Consider the following 21,050-nt stretch of genomic DNA (forward strand, 5'->3'; position numbering starts at 1 on the left):
GTTTGTATTTTGAATTCCACATTCCCATTTACCCTTGATAACCCTTAATTCTCCAGCCTACCAAGAATTTGCCCATTTCCGACTTAAAAATATTCAATGATCTTGCCTTCACTGCCTTCAGAAGCAGAGTTCCAAAACTGTGCAAACTTCAGAGAAAAGAAATCTCTTCATCTTTGTCCTGAAAAGGTAACTTCTAATTTTAAAACAATGACACTATTTTGTTGGACTGAATCAATACCTTCTAGAGGAAAGAAAGAAGAAGTAAAACTGGCCGTGTATTTCACAGGACCTACCAAAGAGATGCCGCAGGTACAACTGCAGTCAGTGTCAGATAAAGACATTTCTCCCATTGTAGAGAGCTGCTCATGACTAGAAAGCAAGAACAAAATCTCAGAGAACAAGTGAAACTTTGAAAATCTCTGTAGCCTGTAAAGTGAACACAGCACCTGTGAATTCAAGAATTAGGTAGTTAGAGTCTCACACCTTCAAAGTAGATTTGTGACCATTGAACCTTTAGCGAGGGTGGATGATTACCCATCTGAAATGTATGATACCAACTACCATGCACTAAGAATATTACACTGAGCTTGGCATTGTCAGAGAAAGTCCTCAACCCTTAGAAATGGCCCTTCAAGAAGGGGTGCAACAACTGAACAAATATTATAAAAAATCCAAAGGTAAAAGTCCAAATTGGATACCTCGACACGGTCCTGTCCCCTTTAGTCCAAGAACTCTCCACCTACGTTCGGGACACCACCCACGCCCTCCACCTCCTCCAGGATTTTCGCTTCCCCGGTCCCCAACGCCTTATTTTCACTATGGACATCCAGTCCCTGTACACCTCCATCCCCCATCACGAAGGACTCAAAGCCCTCCGCTTCTTCCTTTCCCGCCGCACCAACCAGTACCCTTCCACTGACACCCTCCTTCGACTGACTGAACTGGTCCTCACCCTGAATAACTTCTCTTTTCAATCCTCCCACTTCCTCCAAACTAAAGGAGTTGCCATGGGCACCCGCATGGGCCCCAGCTATGCCTGCCTCTTCGTAGGATATGTGGAACAGTCCATCTTCCGCAACTACACTGGCACCACCCCCCACCTTTTCCTCCGCTACATCGATGACTGTATCGGCGCTGCCTCGTGCTCCCACGAGGAGGTTGAACAGTTCATCAACTTTACTAACACCTTCCATCCCGACCTGAAATTCACCTGGACTGTCTCAGACTCCTCCCTCCCCTTCCTAGACCTTTCCATTTCTATCTCGGGCGACCGACTCAACACAGACATCTATTATAAACTGACTGACTCCCACAGCTACCTGGACTACACCTCCTCCCACCCTGCCCCCTGTAAAAACGCCATCCCATATTCCCAATTCCTTCGTCTCCGCCGCATCTGCTCCCAGGAGGACCAATTCCAACACCGCACAGCCCAGATGGCCTCCTTCTTCAAGGACCGCAGATTCCCCCCAGACGTGATCGACGATGCCCTCCACCGCATCTCCTCCACTTCCCGCTCCTCCGCCCTTGAGCCCCGCTCCTCCAACCGCCACCAAGACAGAACCCCACTGGTTCTCACCTACCACCCCACCAACCTGCGCATACAACGTATTATCCGCCGCCATTTCCGCCACCTCCAAACGGGCCCCACCACCAAGGATATATTTCCCTCCCCTCCCCTATCAGCGTTCCGCAAGGACCACTCCCTTCGTGACTCCCTTGTCAGATCCACACCCCCCACCAACCCAACCTCCACCCCCGGCACCTTCCCCTGCAACCGCAGGAAATGTAAAACTTGCGCCCACACCTCCACACTCACTTCCCACCAAGGCCCCAAGGGATCCTTCCATATCCGTCACAAGTTCACCTTTACCTCCACACACATCATCTATTGCATCCGCTGCACCCGATGTGGCCTCCTCTATATTGGGGAGACGGGCCGCTTACTTGCGGAACGCTTCAGAGAACACCTCTGGGCCGCCCGAACCAACCAACCCAATCACCCCGTGGCTCAACACTTTAACTCCCCCTCCCACTCCACCGAGGACATGCAGGTCCTTGGACTCCTCCACCGGCAGAACACAACTACACGACGGCTGGAGGAGGAGCGCCTCATCTTCCGCCTGGGAACCCTCCAACCACAAGGTATGAATTCAGATTTCTCCAGCTTCCTCATTTCCCCTCCCCCCACCTTGTCTCAGTCGGTTCCCTCAACTCAGCACCGCCCTCCTAACCTGCAATCCTCTTCCTGACCTCTCCGCCCCCACCCCACTCCGGCCTATCACCCTCACCTTGACCTCCTTCCACCTATCCCACCTCCATCGCCCCTCCCCCTAGTCCCTCCTCCCTACCTTTTATCTCAGCCTGCTTGGCTCTCTCTCTCTTATTCCTGATGAAGGGCTTATGCTCGAAACGTCGAATTCTCTATTCCTGAGATGCTGCCTAACCTGCTGTGCTTTGACCAGCAACACATTTGCAGCTGTGATCTCCAGCATCTGCAGACCTCATTTTTTACTTACTAATGCCAATATTCATCATGCAGAAATTGTTGATCTGCACAAATGGCAACTGAAGGTTGCAACTGAAACCCAATAGCAAAAAATGGAAATATTGGAGAGTATTTTATCAGCTAATACTTGCAACTCAATTATTGAATTTCTGGAGGTACAGAATACCTTGGCAAAACTTAAGGTTGAGCATCAAATAAAGTTTGAACAGATCAAAACTCAAAAGGATTAGCAAAATCTAACCACCTCAGTGAGATTACTAACCTTAAAGTGCAGCTATTAGCAGTCAAAGAACACAATCAAGTCTCACAGACTGAATACAAGTTTTGTAGAAGAGTTACAACAAACCTGCACTGACTTTCTCACAAAATTAATACATTATACAGATACATTGATGGAGGCAAAAAGCCTCTCTGTTGCAGAAATGTTCAGAACATGCCAAGAACATGATGAATAAGTAGCTCAAGAAAATTTTGTACTGCTAATGACAATGACTTAAACTTTCGAAAAGAAAACTTGGCAATGAGAACAAAAATAATCTTTCTCTTGTTATGATAGAAGTCATCTGTGTTTGGCCTTTCAAGTTTGTCAATCGACCAGAGTACTGCACATGTATTTCAAAAGCATTGCTTTAACTTTGGATCTTCATACAAGTTTGAATCAGACTTTTAGATTACTGTTAAACAATGTTCATGAATGCACTACATATGATGGGAAGGCCACAAGGGAACATGCTATACAGGATCAAAATTTTATTGGAATACTAACACATTTCCACAGATGTCAGAGTGAAATCACAGTTGACCTCAAAGACTCATCAATGTGTTCCTGATGCTTATTTCTCCAGATACAAGCCCAGCAATTCATTTTGCTGTTGAAGATGAATCAATGATAACCCTCATGGAGTCTTCAAGATGACAATGTCTTCACCTCAGCAGCTTACACTGCAACAAGTATCAAAGTGACATTATATTAGATTAGATTACTTACAGTGTGGAAACAGGCCCTTCAGCCCAATAAGTTCACACTGACCCTCCAAAGAGCAACTCACCCAGACCCATTCTCCTACACCCAACACTAAGTCGGTGTGGACTTTTTGGGCTGAATGGCCAGATTCCATACTGTAGGGATTCTATGATTCTGTGAAGAATCTAATGGACATGAAGAAGATTGAAGATAAGTCTGAAGAAATTATTTCAGGGAAGGAAATTAAGATTTCTGCACTGTTTCTAAAGTAGGAATTTCTCTTTCAGCATTGTGGGTGGCACAGTGGCTCAGTGGTTAGCACTGCTGCCTCACAGCACCAGAGACCCATGTTCAATTCCTACCTCAGGCAACTGTCTGTATGGAGTTTGCACATTCTCCCTGTGTCTACAAGGGTTTCCTCCGGGTGCTCTGGTTTCCTTCCACAGTCCAAAAATGTGCAGATTAGGTGAACTGGCCATGCTAAATAGTCCATAGTGTTGGTGTAGGGGAATGGGTCTGTTTCATGGGGACAGTGATGCTATGAAAATCTCCATGTTTGTAGATGACACCAAACCTGATGAAGCTAGTGTATTTTTAATGAATGTGGCGCAAATCAAGTTGACTATTTTGTCCTGGATATTGTCAATCTTCTTGAATGTTGTTACAGCTGCACTCATCCAGGCTGGTAGAGAATATTCCATCACAATCTTGTATGAGGGTAGATGGTAGGCAATTTTGGGGAGTCAGGAGGTAAGATACTGACTGTAGAATTCTTAGCCTCTGACCTGCTCTTCTAGGTACAATATTTATATGACTAGTCCAGTTCAGTTCTGGTCAATGGTAATATCCAGGATGTTGGTATTGTGAGACACAGTGATGGTAATGTCATTGAATATGAAGGGGCAATGGTTAAAATGGTTAGCTCAGTTGACTGAATGGCTGGTTTTTGTTGGAGACTGATGCCAATAGCATGGTTTCAATACTTCCATTGGCTGAGGTTACCATGAAGGTTCCACCTTCTCAATCTTGATCCTTTCCTGAGAAATGGGGACCCTCAACCATCTCTCTCTAATGAGGGCAGAGACCTATGGCACTCTGGGACTATGGTGACTTTACATATGCAGTGTAGAATTAATAGTCAAAGAATAATCATACAAAGAAATACATTGAAAGAACTTTGGGAGAGATGTAAAGTAAAGGGAATTATACTTTTACTCTAGATATAGTCACTGACCATCCATACAAAAAGCTACAACATAGTGAAGACTTCACATAAAACTTGTGCCTGGTTTGAGAAGGCTTCCGATAAGAAATCCCATCTTACCATCAACTGTTAGCATTCATGTCCAATAAGCCTATACCTGTTCATTCACATGAGTTTCGATCTCATATTACTCCGCTAACAGCAGTCACTTAGATAACGAGGTCAGCGTGACTAAGGGGAAGATTAGGCAGATGATGAATGCAAAGGCACTGGTGGTCTCAGGTGCATTCGGTTTAATGCGAGATATATAGTAGCTAAGGTAGATGAACTTTGGGCTTGGAATAGTACCTGGGAGTATGATGGTATTGCTAGTACTGAGGTTTGGTTGAGGGAAGGGCATGATTGTCTACTAAATATCCCAGGATATAGATGCTTCAGGTGGGATAAGGTGGGAGGTAAAATGGGTGGAGGAGTTGCAATACTGGTCAGAGAGGATATCACAGCTGTACTAAAGGAGGGCACTATGGAGGACTCGAGCAGTGAGGTAATATGGACAGAGCTCAGAAGTAGGAAGAGTGTGGTAACAATTTTGGGGCTGTACGACAGCGTGAGATAGAAGTACAAATATGTAAACAGATTATGAAAAGATGGAGGAGCAACAGGGTAGTGGTGATAGGGAATTTTAATTTTCACAACATTGACTGGGGTTTATTTAGTGTTAGAGGTCAAGTTGGAGCAGAATTTGTAAGGAGCATTCAGGTGGGCTTTATTGAATAAGTAAATAGTCCAACTCAGGAAGGGGCCAAACTAGACTTGGTGTTGGGAAATGAGTCTGGACATGTAGTTAAGTTTCAGTAGGGGATTACTTTGTGATTAGTTATCACACTTCTGTAAGTTTATAATACTCATGGACAAAGATGAGAGTGCTAAATTGGGGAAGGCCACCTATACCAAAATTCGGTAGGAGCTGGGGAATGTGGTTTGGGAGCAGCTGTTTGAAGATAAATCCACATTTGATATGTGGGAGGCCTTTAAATAGAGGTTGATTAGAGAGCAGGACAAACATGTCCCTGTGAAAATGAGGGATAGAAATGGCAAGATTAGGGGACCATTGATGACAGGTGAAATTGTGAGATTTGCTATGAGGAAAAAGGAAGCATGCATAAGGTCTAGGTGACTGAAAACAGATAAAGCTTTGGAAGAATATCGGGAGAGTAGGGCCAATCTGGAATGAGGAATCAGGAGGGCTAAAAGAGTGCATGAAACGTCTTTAGCAAACAAAGTTAGGGAGAATCCCAAAGCCTTTTATTCGTATGTAAAGAGCAAGAGGGTAACTAGAGAAAAAGTTGGCCCACTCAAGGACAAAGGAGGAAAGTTATGTACTGAGTCAGAGAAAATGGGTGAGATTCGTAATGAGTACTTTGCATCAGTATTCACCGACGAGAGGGACATGACAGATGTTGAGGTTAGGGATAGATGTTTGATTACTCTAGGTCAAGTCGGCATAAGGAGAGAGGAAGTGTTGGCTATTCTAAAAGGCATTAAGGTGGACATGTCCCCAGGTCTGAATGGGATCTATCACAGGTTACTGAAGAAAGCGAGAGAGGAAATAGCTGGGATCTTAACAGATATCTTTGCAGCATCCTTGAACAAGGGTGAAGGTCTGGAGGGCTGGAAAATTGCTAATGTTGTCCCTTTGTTTAAGAAGGGTAGCAGGGATAATCCACATAATTATAGACTGGTGACCCTGACATCGGTGGTAGAGAAGCTGCTGGAGAAGATACTGAGGGATAGGATCTATTTAAATTTGGAAGAAAATAGGCTTATCAGTGATAGGCAACATGATTTTGTGCAGGGAAGATCATGTCTTGCCAACTTAATAGAATTATTTGAGGAAGTGACAAAGTTGATTGATGAAGGAAGGGCTGTGGATGTCATATACATGGATTCAGTAAGGCGTTTGATAAGGTTCCCCATAGTAAGTTAATGGAGAAAGTGAAGTCACATTGGGTCCAGGGTGTACCAGAGAACTGGCTGGGCAGCAGGAGACAGCGAGTAGTAGTGGAAGGGAGTTACTCAAAATGGAGAACTGTGACCAGTGGTGTTTGATAGGGATCCATGCTGGGACCACTGCTGTTTGTGGAATTTCAGCTTCTCCCCATGTCTGTGTGGGTTTCCTCCACATTCTCTGGTTTTCTCCCAAAATCCAAAGATGTGCACATCAGATGAATTGGCCATACTATTTTGCCCATACTGTTAGGTGCATTAGTCAGGGGTAAAGCTAGGGTAGGGAAATGGGTCTGGGTGGGTTACTCTTTGGAGAGTCGATGTGGACTTGTTGAGCGAAGGGCCTGTTTCCATACTGTAGAGATTCTAGACAGGGTGGATAGCAAGAGTGGGGGACTCAATTATTTGGGATCATGAGGTGAGAAGGAAAAGTTTAAAGAAGATATGCATGGAAAGTTCTTTACGCAGAGGGTGGTGGGTGCCTGGAATGCGTTGCCAGTGGAGGCGGTAGAGGTGACCCAATAGTGTCATTTATGATGTATCTAGACAAATACGTGAATGGATAGGGAGCAGAGGGGTACAGATCCTTAGAAAGTAGGTGACGGGTTTAGATAGAGGATCTGGATCAGTGCAGGCTTGGAGGGCCAAAGGGCCTGTTCCTATGCTGTAATTTTCTTTTCTTTGTTCATTTCGTCCTCACGTTTTGAATTCAGCAGTTTTTCCTATGTTTAGACCAAATATGCCATTAAACAGGAAAGATAAGAATAAGAATAAAGATAGGTCAATTTATCACAGGTAATAGAATTGTTCTTGAATTTTTTTTAAAAAATGTGGTCAGTAATAAATCAGGTTCAAAACTGTTGGAAGGCTAAAGTTAAAAACCACACAACACCAGGTTATAGTCCAACAGGTTTATTTGGAAGCACTAGCTTTCGAAGCGCTGCTTGGAAGGAGACAATGCATGTGGACCGTATAGTCGCTCAATGGTTAGCACTGCTCCCTCACAGCGTTAGGGACCTGGATTTGATTTCAGCCTTGGGTGACAGTTTGTATGGAGTTTACTTATTCTCCCCATTGCTGTGGTTTCCTCCGGATGCTCCAATTTCCTCCCACAGTCCAAATTTGTGCAGATTAGATGGATCAGCCATGCTAAATTGCCCCGCAGCGTCCAGGCATGTGTAGGCAAAGTGGATTAGCCATGGTTATTGCAAGGAGAGGGTGGGAGTTGTTTGGAGGGTCAGTGCAGATTGAATGGGGCTGAACAGCCTCGATCTGCACTGTAGGGATTCAATGATTCTATTTGGATGAAGATTGTAAGATCAAGATAAAGGATTCCTTAGGTTTTGGTTGAATTGTTCACTGACCATACCTCAGCTTAAATTTAATGATGATTCCATGTGGCCAAACCATCAGTCAGCCTTGCTCAAATACTCAGCTGCCAGTGCACTGAAGCTTTGGATGTGATGGTCTTTTTCCAAGGCAATTCAGAGTTCATAGTAAAGTGGGCTCTCTAGTAGAATATCAAGTTAATAAAATAGTGTACAGAAGAAATATAATTACAGTTTAAATACTGTGATAGTACTTCTAAATTCTATCCCAAAAATAAAATTAAAACTTTATTTTCTTTGGAGTGTGTTCTAAATGCATATAATAGGCATCTTATACTTTAATTGGGTTCAGTCTTGTGTTACAAGCTAATTAGCCGAAGAGCCTTTAGTATTCACCTCACATGGAAATGAATACAACTAAATTTGATTCAAAGTCAGAAGAGATTTAAAGTAAAAGAATGTCAGCGCCCACTACAATATTCAACTATTTCGAGTTTTGACAAAATAGTAAACAGCAGCTAAATTGCTGATAACACATGCTCTTGTGTCATTTCCTGCATAAAATACATTGTAATGTAATTAATTTGGCTACTATTTGCTTTGTTCAAAACTGGAAGTATCAACTTTAACATCTAGGAATGCAGCGGTCTTTAACCCTTTTCTGATGTTATTTAGCTCGAATTGAAAGGAACTCTAATGAGTCTGGAACTGTATTCAAAATGTTTTGTGCTTATACAAGTAATCCCTTGCCTCACAGGCCAATGCATTATGAAAGGAACTCTATATACATTGGTGCTGAAATATCTATAAAGAATTTTGCTATTTTCTTACATTCTTATATCTTCTCAAAGTTAAAATTGAGTTAACTGGAAAACCTTTAATATTTATTGAATTACGTTGTACATAAATGAAAACGTCAAAACATTTTGAATCAATAATCTTTATCCACATAGCTCTTGATGTTAATTTTACTGACCACTGAATTGATGAAGCACAGCACTGATGAATAGAAATGGTAATTTAGCGCAGTAACTTATAAACAGCATAGTAAATCAGTAAAGATGAAAAGAAAAGCTTCCTAATCCAGGAAATTTGAACCCAGTTCTCACCCCCACCCAGAAAACACTGGTAAATACACAGTGCATTTTGCTTACCAAGACATAATGGCAACATTTGAGCCCTGAAGTCAGTTCAGATTGTGTGTGTGTGTGTTCTGAGTTCTGAGTTCTGACAAGAGGCTGAGAAGTGAGTTAAACAGTAACCAGCTCAAGTAAAAATGTACACCCACGATAATACTTTTGATTAAACTGTTAGCAGGACTAAAGGTTCAAATTAGAGAAAGATAAACCTTGGACTGACATCAGGAAGCTACTCTTCATACAGTGATCAACAGAGAAGGTGGTATTTAATGGGGGCTTCCAGCAGGAAATGAGGTGGCCAAGACCATTTAATTAGGCAGGAACCACAATCTTGTTTCAGAGAATGTGAGAAATTCAGTCAACGACGGAATAACCCTCACATTGCATGACTATCCATTAAAAGGGAACCAAGTTAATTTTTATCTTCAGAATTAAGTTAATGGTGCATGGAAAACCCTCACTGTCTATTTGCCAATAGCTTAAATGTGGTATGCACTAATCTTTAACTCTAAGGTGAGATTCTTGGCTTGTTCTAACTCAGTGGCACAGGCTGAGGGAGTGAGAGAAGTTGGTAGCCCGGTAGTAGAACAAATGATCAGGGGAAAGGGAGATGGTAGATGAGGCCTTAAATGGTAGGGGTTGGGGAATTCAAGGTGTCCACGTGGGACCAAGCCTTCGCCTCCACTAAGGGGATATCACTGCAGTCATCTGGTCCTGTGTGTCTAATGGATTGAGTTGCACCACATATGGCAAGTTAATAGTCAGGGAAGGAACTTTAATTTTGAAGCAGGACAGGTCCATACAAAGAAAAAATAGGGTCAATAGTCCCTAATAGCGAGTCGAGGGCTATTGTGGACAGAACAAGGGTGATTGAAGGGTGGCGATACGAAGGTCAAGGTGGGGGAGAGTGGGAGTTTCAGTGAAGAGATTGATGCTTGAGATTCACTGGCTCTAGATCTAAGATGATGATTAAAGTCCTGCTTTTTGATTTCTTCCCTATTTTCAAAAAATCTGCTTGCAGAACCTCATTTCTCTTTCTCCCTATGGCAGCAGACCCAACATGGGCATGTACTCTGGTTATTCACTACCCTGCTCCAGAATGCCCTTCCAATTGAAACATGCACCTGGCAGTTTCCAGGCAAATTTGAAGTCCTCAATCTGTGTGGGAATTGTATTATTGGTCCAGAAGCCTATTGCTGTGTGCTTGGCTTTCAGTAGCTGTTGCAAATCTAACGAAGTTGTTGGTCCTTCTGAACAGGGATTTGGTCACTTTGCACATGCATCAATGAATTACAGTCTGCCATATATGCCCTCAGCAGAGCCCGGAATGAACCACTTGTGTTGAAATGTAAGATCATAGTCAGCTTGAGGGTGACAAAAATGGGATTTCCTCCACATTCCAAGGGGATTTAGGTCAATGACCACCTCCCAGGAAGGCAATCTCAGGCATTGCCTCTCACGGCATCTGAGTTGGTGTGGCTTCTGGAAATGAGATCGTTATTGACTGTGATGAATAAGTTTGGCTAAATGGCCTCCTACTTGGCTGTAAATGCCTATGATTCAGTCTATGACCATTGGAAAAACATTTGTTTCCCAGGAAGATCTCATAATTCATAAATCATGGCAAATTCCCACCTGCCACATGTACTTGAGGCCTTTGCCGATGTGTAGAGTGGGAAGAACTTGCTACCAATTATTCAAAATGGCAATCCTGGCCCTCAGGCTGCATCCTCTTTGAATTCAAATACCCTAACAATGCAGGAAAATGGCATTAGAGAGGGAAAGAAAAGAAAGCAGGTCCTACATTCCAGATTCTATTGTCATGTGGAATGTTCTTCCCTATGTGTGTGGCAGATTCAGTTGTTAAGTCACTTAAAGAGTCACAGCAGATAATTGTAATTCTGAGTAGACATCATCCTCGAATCAAGGGACCACTGATTACAGTGCTGGTGCACAGTTTGCCTTACCAAAGGAAGGTGAGCTTCTCAACATCTGAAGTGCCCTGATGTATGTATGGTAAGCATGCAGTAGGAGTTAGCACAGAACATTTGAATCATAAACACTAAAAAGGGATTTCCCCTCTGCAATTAGGTGACAACAGTATTTATTAAAAGGGGAAAATATCTGTTGGGTGCACAGCTGGAACTAAGAAGACTTTAGGCGAAGTATACACTTCTAATTAGGGATAATTAATTGATCACAGTACAAAGAATTGTACAGCCAAACAGTGTCCAGCATTGTAAAAAGGGACACACACCCAATCAGGTGTTTAAGGCGGGAAGTCAGGCAGAAGTTTCTCCAGCATTTTATTTTTATTTCTGTCTTTGAATATTCATAGCTCTTTGAAAGTAGAGTCACAGGTAGATAGGATAGTGAAGAAGGCATTTGGTATGCTTTCCCTTATTGGTCAGCGTATTGAGTTAGGAGTTGGGAGGTCATGTTGTGGCTGTACAAGACATTGGTCAGGCCACTGTTGGAATATTGTGTGCAATTCTGGCCTCCTTCCTATTGGAAGGATGTTGTAAAATTTGGAAGGGTTCATAAAAGATGTACAAGGATGTTGCCAGGTTTGGAGGATTTGAGCTATAGGGACAGGTTGAATAGGCTAGGGCTGTTTTCCCTGGAGCATCAGAGGCTGTAGGGTGACCTTATCGAAATTTATAAAATCATGAGGGGCATGGATTGGGTAAAGAGGCAAAGTCTTTCACCTGGGGTCAGGGAGTCCAGGGCTAGAGGGCATAGGTTTAGAGTGAGAGGGGAAAGATATAAAAGGGACCTAAAGGCAACGTTTTCACACAGAGGGTGGTACCTATATGGAATGAGCTGTGAGAGGAAGTGGTGGAGGCTGGTACAATTGCAACATTTAAAAGGCATCTGGATGGGTATATGAATGGGAAGGGTTTAAAGGGATACAGGCCAGTTTCTGGCAAATGGGATCAGATTGGGTTGGGATATCTGGTCGGCATGGATAAGTTGGACTGAAGGGTCTGTTTCTGTGCGGTACATCTCTATGTCCCTATGATTCTATCAGAGGATTTAGACCATGAATCAGCAGTCAATCACAGCCACCAATTTAAAGGTGCATTGGTATCTGGTTAGTGGCAGCAGCAGAGGAAATTCATGTGTGGTGATTCACATTGTTTGTAAAATGCCCTTGAGGTAGTCAGCATCTGTAGCTGACACTGAAGGAGTGAAGCAGCAGGTGAGAGCATGTTTGTCTATTCTAGGTGCTATTGTTCCCTCAGTGTCTTATTCAGGAACCTTACCAGAGAGGGAGAATTATCTGAGCACACTTATTCCATTTCTGTTCTGAATAAGAACTGTTTAGAAAAAGAGTCATATTCTCACTCTAATTTTGACGCTGCACAGAATTCACCAAACTGCTTATTTCTAATGGTGTCTACCTGGAAGCTAAGAGGCTGATTGACGTTTTACAGTCAACAAGGGTGCCTGTCCAAACAAATTGTAGGCAGTCCTATATGGGAGAGTGCGAAGGTGTGATGTGTGTCAAAGGTGGGGTTGCCTACAGCCTAGGCTTAGTGAAGACAGTGGGACAAAATAGACATACTGCACTGCAAAGCACACAAACTGCTAGGTTGTAAGGATCATTTCAAATCTGTGGATACCAACAATGTATATGTTGGGCACTCAAATAACTGCACAATCTTTCCAGCAAAGATTCATGACAAAGTCCCTTTACGAAAAAGGAGATGTTGTTACAATAATGCCCCAGTGTGGTCACAGGGATAAGAAGGTGACAAAACTGGTTATCCTATTCTTCTGGAAGAAGAGGCTTGGATGAAACCAGCCAATTATTGGTGCAGAATTGTTGTAATGGCGAGGCTGGAGTATAGCCCCTGGGAGGTAAAATTCCAGCAGCCTATTGCATTTTCCTAGAAATATTAGGATGGGGAGTTTGAAAACTGGGGAACAGAAGGGGATGGAGTATTAGTAGGATTGCCTGTAGCAGATTGTAGCATTTGGGGAAGAGTGTGCAATTCAAATCTGAAGGGTTGAGGGTTAATCCCTGGTTAACCTGATCATCATTTTTGATGCTGAGTGTGGCTGCGTGCATGTGGGAAGCAGGTATCTCAGAAGCTATCTCAAATTATAACATTTCCCTCATCATCTTAGCATGTACTGTCCTCAATGATATCTCACCAACTACAAACTCAAGCCCATGAGACCTACATTTACCTTTGAGGAGGAGGAGGGGCCTTAGAAGGTGCATTGCCACACCACTGGCATCACCTAGCCCCAGTGCAGGGAAATGCACTGCAGCAGATATACAGTAGTCAGTCCAAGGATTACACACTCAGGTGCAATACATTGTAGTTATAAAATCAGCTTTTGGAAACTGAGATAAATCAGGCTTCTAGCAGTCAAAGGAGTACTGGCAGGATCCTAGATGCAGAGCCCAGTCTGGTGATGAGCCGCTTTGGTTGTCCATATGGCAGCTGATGCTCAATGTCCAGCCTGAGAAATGTGGAGAAATGGCAGGGATTCTCGAAGCAATGTGCGCACTGGCACAAACAGTGCAGGAGTCAAAACCAAGTCATGAGCACAATGTTAACCTACTCTTTAAAATACATTTCTTCCTCCATCAACAGGCGATTGGAGATCCAAATCCATCAGCTCATTGCGATATTGGGCCTGTGTTCTGACCTATGTACTCATTTGACACTGACCACCAATGTCCAGAGGCAACGTGAAATGGAGGCGAGGAACCTGGAGTCGCATCCAAGTCCTAGTTCCTCTTGAAAAAGCAGGGAGGCACAAATAGACCTCACAGTGTTGATGAGCAGCTGCTGATGCCATCATGGGGCCACCTTGCATTCTGATGGGGACAGTATCTCCTCCACCCGTCTGCCTTTGACACCAATGACTCCAAGTGCGATGGTAATAACAAATGAGACTCTTTGACACTGCAAAAGGCTTCCAGAATCCCAGAAACTTAACCAGTCTCAGAGGAAACTCACCAAGGTCATTCCATATGAGCATCAAGTCAGCAGCCTTCCTACAGGACAGCTGGTAGTAAGGTGAATGCATCACGCTGTGGCATCTGAAGAGAATTTTTAAAAAATAATAGTCACACATGCATTCATAAGAATGACGATTTTGGCTTTTATATGTGGAGTTATATTGCTTAGATTTTGTATTAAATGTTAGTGCTGTGCCTATTTACTGTTTTGGCTTCATTCACATTTCATGTGAGAAGTGTCCTGGTTTGGATTTGGAATGATTGGCTGGTATTAATGAAGGTGAAAGTGAGGACTGCAGATCCTGGAGATCAGAGTCGAGATTAGAAGGGTGCTGGAAAAGCACAGCAGATCAGGCAGCATCCAAGGAGTAGGAAAATCGAAGTTTAGGGCAAAAGCCCTTCTTCATATTAATGAAGTTCATGCTCTTGCGAGCCAATACGAATAGCCTCATGATGTGCTGGCACATGTACAGTACTTGTACACCCATTGATGCATAGGAGGCCCAAGAAAGACATGAGTGAGACATAGATGATATTGTTTGGTGAATTTCACATTGTCATTAAAATGCCACATCACTCATGACTCCGTCTTTCTGCCATCCAAAGCTCATTATATATTGGGTGCTGCAGCTGGCTGGCAAAGCACCCCCTCCTCGTTCTTAGACTCGTACTAAAACTTGTCATCAGAAGACACAGCTCACTCCATTAGATTATTTCCAGTCAGTCTCCTCTCTCTAGAGCACCAGTTTCTGAAAACCATTATGATTAATGAGATAAAACAAGGAAAATATTGAAGAAAGCTGCCTGAATGATCCAAATGTTGAATTTCATTTTAAGCAGTCCAATAGTCTGTTCAGTGGTCATGTGTGACTCCACTGTGCCACCGTGGTCATGAGCCATCTCTTAAAATTGGAAATTCCTTCGTTTACAAGACAAATTGCATAAAGCTCTGGTGAACAGAATATCCATAACACATGGCACTATCCAAGCATGTAAGTCTCGACTACTCCCAGGATAGTGAGCTAACAACTACCTAAAATTTTGACAATGGTCACACACAATTGGACATTGATTGAATTAAATCCTTTACAATTGGAAAATACTCCTGGCTGTCCCCATTGACGGCCATGTGTCTGCAAAGATGAACTTGTGCAAATCCAGCAATACATCCAAGCCTCTTAGAGTCATAGAGTTATAGAGATGTACAGCATGGAAACAGACCCTTCGGTCCAACCCATCCATGCCGACCAGATATCCCAACCCAATCTAGTCTCACCTGCCAGCACCCGGCCCATATCCCTCCAAACCCTTCCTATTCATATACCCATTCAAATGCATCTTAAATGTTGCAAGTGTACCAGCCTCCACCATATCCTCTGGCAGCTCATTCCATACACATACAACCCTCTGCGTTAAAAAGTTGCCCCTTAGGTCTCTTTTATATCTTTCCCCTCTCACCCTAAACCTATGCCCTCTAGTTCTGGACTCCCCAACCCCAGGGAAAAGACTTTCTCTATTTATCCTATTCATGCCTCTCATAATTTTGTAAACCTCTATAAGGTCACCTCGCAGCCTCTGACGGTCCAGGGAAAACAGCGCCAGCCTGTTCAGCCTCTCCCGATAGGAAGGAGACCAGAATTGCATGCAATATTCCAACAGTGGCCTAACCAATATCCTGTACAGTTGCAACATGACCTCCCAATTCCTGTACTCAATACTCTGACCAATAAGGGAAAGCGTACCAAACGCCTTCTTCAGTATCCTATCTATCTGCGACTTCACTTTCAAAGAGCTATGAACCTGCACTCCAAGGTCCCTTTGTTCAGCAACACTCCCTAGGACCTTACCATTAAGTGTATAAGTTCTGCTAAGATTTGCTTTCCCAAAATGCAGCACCTCGCATTTATCTGAATTAAACTCCATCTGCCACTTCTCAGCCCATTGGATCATCTGGTCCAGATCCTGTTGTAATCTGAGATAACCTTCTTCGCTGTCCACTACACATCCAACTTTGGTGTCATCTGCAAACTTATTAACTGTACCTCTTATGCTCGCATCCAAGTCATTTGTGTAAATGACAAAAAGTAGAGGACCCAGCACCGATCCTTGTGGCACTCCACTGGTCACAGGCCTCCAGTCTGAAAAACAACCCTCCATCACCACCTTCTGTCTTCTACCTCTGATCCAGTTCTGTAACCAAATGGTAAGTTCTCCCTGAATTCCTTGAGATCTAACCTTGCTCACCAGTCTCCCATGGGGAACCTTGTCAAAAGCCTTACTGAAATCCATATAGATCACATCTACTGCTCTGTCATCATCAATCCTCTGTGTTACTTCTTCAAAAGATTCAATCACGTTTGTGAGACATGATTTCCCACACATTAAGCCATGTTGACTATTCCTAGTCAGTCCTTGCCTTTCCAAATCGATGTACATCCTGTTCCTCAGGATTCTCTCCAACAACTTGCCCACCACTGACACCAGGCTCACCGGTCTGTAGTTCCCTGGCTTGTCCTTACCACCCTTCTTAAACAGTGGCACACGTTTGCCAACCTCCAGTCTCTGGCATCTCACCTGTGACCATTGATGATACAAATATCTCAAGAGGCCCAGCAATCACTTCCCTAGCTTCCACAGATTTCTAGGGTACACCTGTTCAGGTCTTGGAGATTTATCCACTTTTATGCATTTCAAGACATCCAGCACTTCCTCCTCTATAATATGGACATTTTTCAAGATGTCACCATCTATTTCCCTGCATTCTATATTTGTCCCTCTACCCAGAACACCTTTTCTTCTGTGTCTGTCAGTATATATGTGTAGGGGGAGTTTTATATGGGTGAAAGTTATGACTAACAGAATTCAAAAAACCTTTGGTTCATAACGATTTACATAAAGCTAGAATTGATCTTTTTGTAATAAATGGCAAATCTTGTTGGCCCACGCTTTCTGTCAACCTGAGTCTAAGGACATGTAAATGATGTAGTCATTGCCCATGAAGTGTGACCTGAGATATTGGTGCCTGGTGACCATGTTGGATGGCTGGAAGAGTAAGCTCTGAGCTGGAGTCACCACGTTACTTTCATGTTAAGGGCTGTCACCATCTAACTTCTGTCTGGTGGGTGGGAAAATGGGAAACAGCAAATCAATACAGTGAGATGATATAATAATGAGGATGTTAGTACCAGCCAATGGCTTCTTCCTGCTCATCAGTAAGAATCAGTGTCCTTAAAAACTTGTTTGGAAATGAGGCTTTTTGTTTTCAAAGTCAGGAAGCTTCTTATTGCCCATCTCATGTGATTCTCCCAACTTTCTCATCATTTCCCCTGTTATTCAGCAGCTGGAAAAATTTGGAGTGTCCTTTTTAAAAGCTTTCTTTTAATTCCATGGACGTCTCAGGAATTAAAGTTAAATGATGAAAAATGAATATTGATTGCCAATTTTCACTGCGACCATACCAATGCAAAATGTCAAATTAGGTCTTTACCAAGCTCTATTGTTTGTTGGTTGGTTTTCTGAAAACAGGAGTGAGGTGAGGGTCTGATTTTGGCGTCTACTCACCTTCTGTAATATTGAAGTCAGGCTTCTCCAGCGTCCAATTGTCCTCATGCCAAATTTTACCTCAGCGTGGGTCAGAAGTCTAGCCCATCCAATTTGTAGATGTAAAATCTAGCCTATGGATTTTGTGCTGAACTACAACTCTATTTCCAAACACCTTGATCTTCTAATGTACTTTATAAGACGATGATATAACCGTCCAGAATACTTATGCACAACACGTAATTATTATGTGTATTATTTGTATCAGTACTTGGGTCATTCTCATACACTTTTTTTTCCAATTCAGTATTCTGTATTTGACTATTGGCTGCATTATCTTCAGTTCAGAGCTGAACAAGTCCATGTTGCTGGTCACAGAATAGATCATGATACCACGTGGTTCAACTCACACTATGATAACATTTAAAATGAGTTACGTTTGTTCATCCAGTAAACCATATTGGATCAGATATGAACATACAATCCTCAGTATAGCAGTCTTCTGGGAAAGGCACAGCAAAAAATCTGTGGCTAATTCAGAGTAACCTCAACAAAATTTTTTTTCAACTCCCTCAGGCAATCAAGTAAGCTTAGAAATACCATGGTTTTCTATGATACATCACAACCTAAACTAACAGACCACTTAGCCCATATAGCTGGCAATTTCCTGATGTCTCAAATAAACAAATTGGATGATTCCCACTTCTCTAACAACTTTTCAAAGATGGCTAAAAAGGCTGGTAAAGGGTAGGAATTCTCATACATGCTCTGCAATGCTTCTCACCATTGCTAGCTTTAGCATGTTACAAACCCCATATGTACACAAACCACAGAGAAAATGTAGACCAGATTTTCCTCTGAAGTCCTGTCAAATTTCCACCATGAATGAGACAGGGCAAAACTGACAACTAATATTGAATCTCTGACTATTTGTGTTGATGAGAAATGTTGTAATGGAACTGACACAAATACAAATATAGTTAAATAATAGAGGAACAATAGACTGACATTATACATCATAGCTTCTTTCAATGACGTTGATGCTCAGAATAACAAAAGGTGCATGTAACAGACAACTAGCATTTTCAGGGCTAGTCCATAATGATTTCTCTCACATGATGCCAAGTTTTTCAGGTAAGATGAGCCAAGATTACAATTGCTTGTGTGGTAACAGTTTGAAGACAATGGAAGTTGTTAGAATTAAAATATCAGTCTCTGTCATGAAGGACTGCACTGGAGATGGTACTGGTACTGCTATCTTCTCCAAGGTTGATTGAATGCCTTTGGTTAGGAGAAAGTAAGGACTGCAAATGCTGGAGATCAGAGTCAAAAAGTGTGGTGCTGGAAAAGCACAGCAGGTCAAGCAGCATCTGAGGAACAGGGGAATCGGTGTTTCGGGCATTAGCCCTTCATCAGGAACGACCAAAGTTTATTCCCAAAATGTCAATTCTCCTGCTCCTTGGATGCTGTCTGACCTGCTGTGCTTTTCCAGTGCCACACTTTTTGACTCTGAATGCTTTTGATGTACTTTGTACAAGAACTGCACAAATGCAGAATTTTACATAAATCTCCACCGTTCATCTGAAGCTGTCCAACACCTCCTTCAATGATTTGAATGTGTTCACAAAACATTCTTCTTATGAAAGCTGGGAGAATCTTGAGCTCTTAACCACAGCTGTGGTTAATTTTTTCTCCATGCTGTATCCTGTGCCCTGACCTCAGACTGACAGTTGTCAACAATCCTTCCTAAACCCTGCATTGGATGAAGCAGTTCATGACATGGGGAGGTAAGGTGGCAGGCAAGGTATGAAATGGACACTCGTTAAACAGAGGAAATTCAGGTTAACAAATTTCCGAACCTTAAACAGATAGTAACTTGGAAAAAAAAATCCAATTACAGTCTAAATTAATTGAAGTGTAACAAACAGGATTATTTAATATAGTGAAACATCTTAAGTTTCTTAACAAGAACAATGTACTGGAATTCTATGATGACACTATGAGTGTAGTGGACAACAGGAACCCAGTAGATGTGTTATATCTGGATTTCCAAAAGGCATTTAACAAGGTGCCGTACAAAAGGCTGCTGCATAAGATAAAGGTGCATGACATTACAGGCAATGTATAAGCAGGAGAGAGGATTGGTTAACTAACAAGAAGCAAAGAGTGGGGATAAATGAGTGCTATTTTGGTTGGCAATCAGTGACAAGTGGTTTGCATTGGGGATCAGTGTTGGGACTGCAATTGTTTACAATTTATATAGATGATTTGGAGTTGGGGACCATGTGTAAGCATGTCAAAGTTTGTGGAATACACTAAGTTGAGTGGTAGAGCAAAATATGCAGAGCACTGTGAAAGTTTGCAGAGGAACATGGATAGTTTAAGTGAGTGGGCAAAGGTCTGGCAGATGGACAACAATATGATAATATATAACATACAGTATGATAAATGAGAACTCATCCATTTTGATGCGGAAAACAGTAAAAAGGACTATTATTTGAACAGTAAAAAAATGCAGCATGCAGCTGTGCAGAGGGGCCTGGGTGTCCTTATGAATGAATTGCAGAAGGTTGGTTTGCAGGTGCAACAGGTAACAAGAAGGCAAATGGATTTTTGTTTTTCATTGCTAGAGGGATTGAGTTCAAATGCAGGGAGGTTATGTTGTAGTTGTATAGGGGGCTGGTGAGGCCACCCTGTAGCACTGTGTGCAGTTTTTGTCTTCTTACTTGAGAAAGGATGTACTAGAACTGGAGGGGTATAGAAGAAATTCACTAAGTTGGTTCTGAAGCTGGGAGGTTGGTTTATGAGGACAGACTGAGTAGACTGGGATTGTATTCCTTGGAATTTAGAAGAATGAGGGGGGATCTTACAGAAACATATAAAATTGTGAAGGGAAGAAATAAGATCGAAGCTGACAGGTTGTTTCCACTGATGGGTGAAACTAGGATAAATCAGCCTCAAAATTAGGACTAAATTGAGGAGGAACTCCTTCACCCAAAGGGTTGTGAATCTATGGAATTCCTTGCCCAGTGAAGTAGTTGTCGCTTCCTCTTTGAATGTTTTTAAAGCAAAGATAGATAATGTTTTGAACAGTAAAGGACTTAAGGGTTATGTTGAGAGCTGAGTAAGTGGAGCTGAGACCTTGAAAAGCTCAGCCATGATCTTATTAAATAACAGAAGGGGCTTGAGGGGCCAGATGGCGTACTCCTGGTTCTTATGTTCTATATCAATAAAAATGTTTTTAACAAATGGATATAGAATCATGAAAGGAGAAATGAGGAAATGCGACCTCAAGCTTAGTGGAAGAGGAAGGTTCTTAGGAGAATCTCAAAAGAGTAGAAAAAGGAATAGGATGATGGAGGAATTTCAGAGTTTAGG

The sequence above is a fragment of the Hemiscyllium ocellatum genome, chromosome 2 (genome assembly GCF_020745735.1).
Source record: "Hemiscyllium ocellatum isolate sHemOce1 chromosome 2, sHemOce1.pat.X.cur, whole genome shotgun sequence".
Lineage (NCBI taxonomy): Eukaryota > Metazoa > Chordata > Chondrichthyes > Orectolobiformes > Hemiscylliidae > Hemiscyllium > Hemiscyllium ocellatum.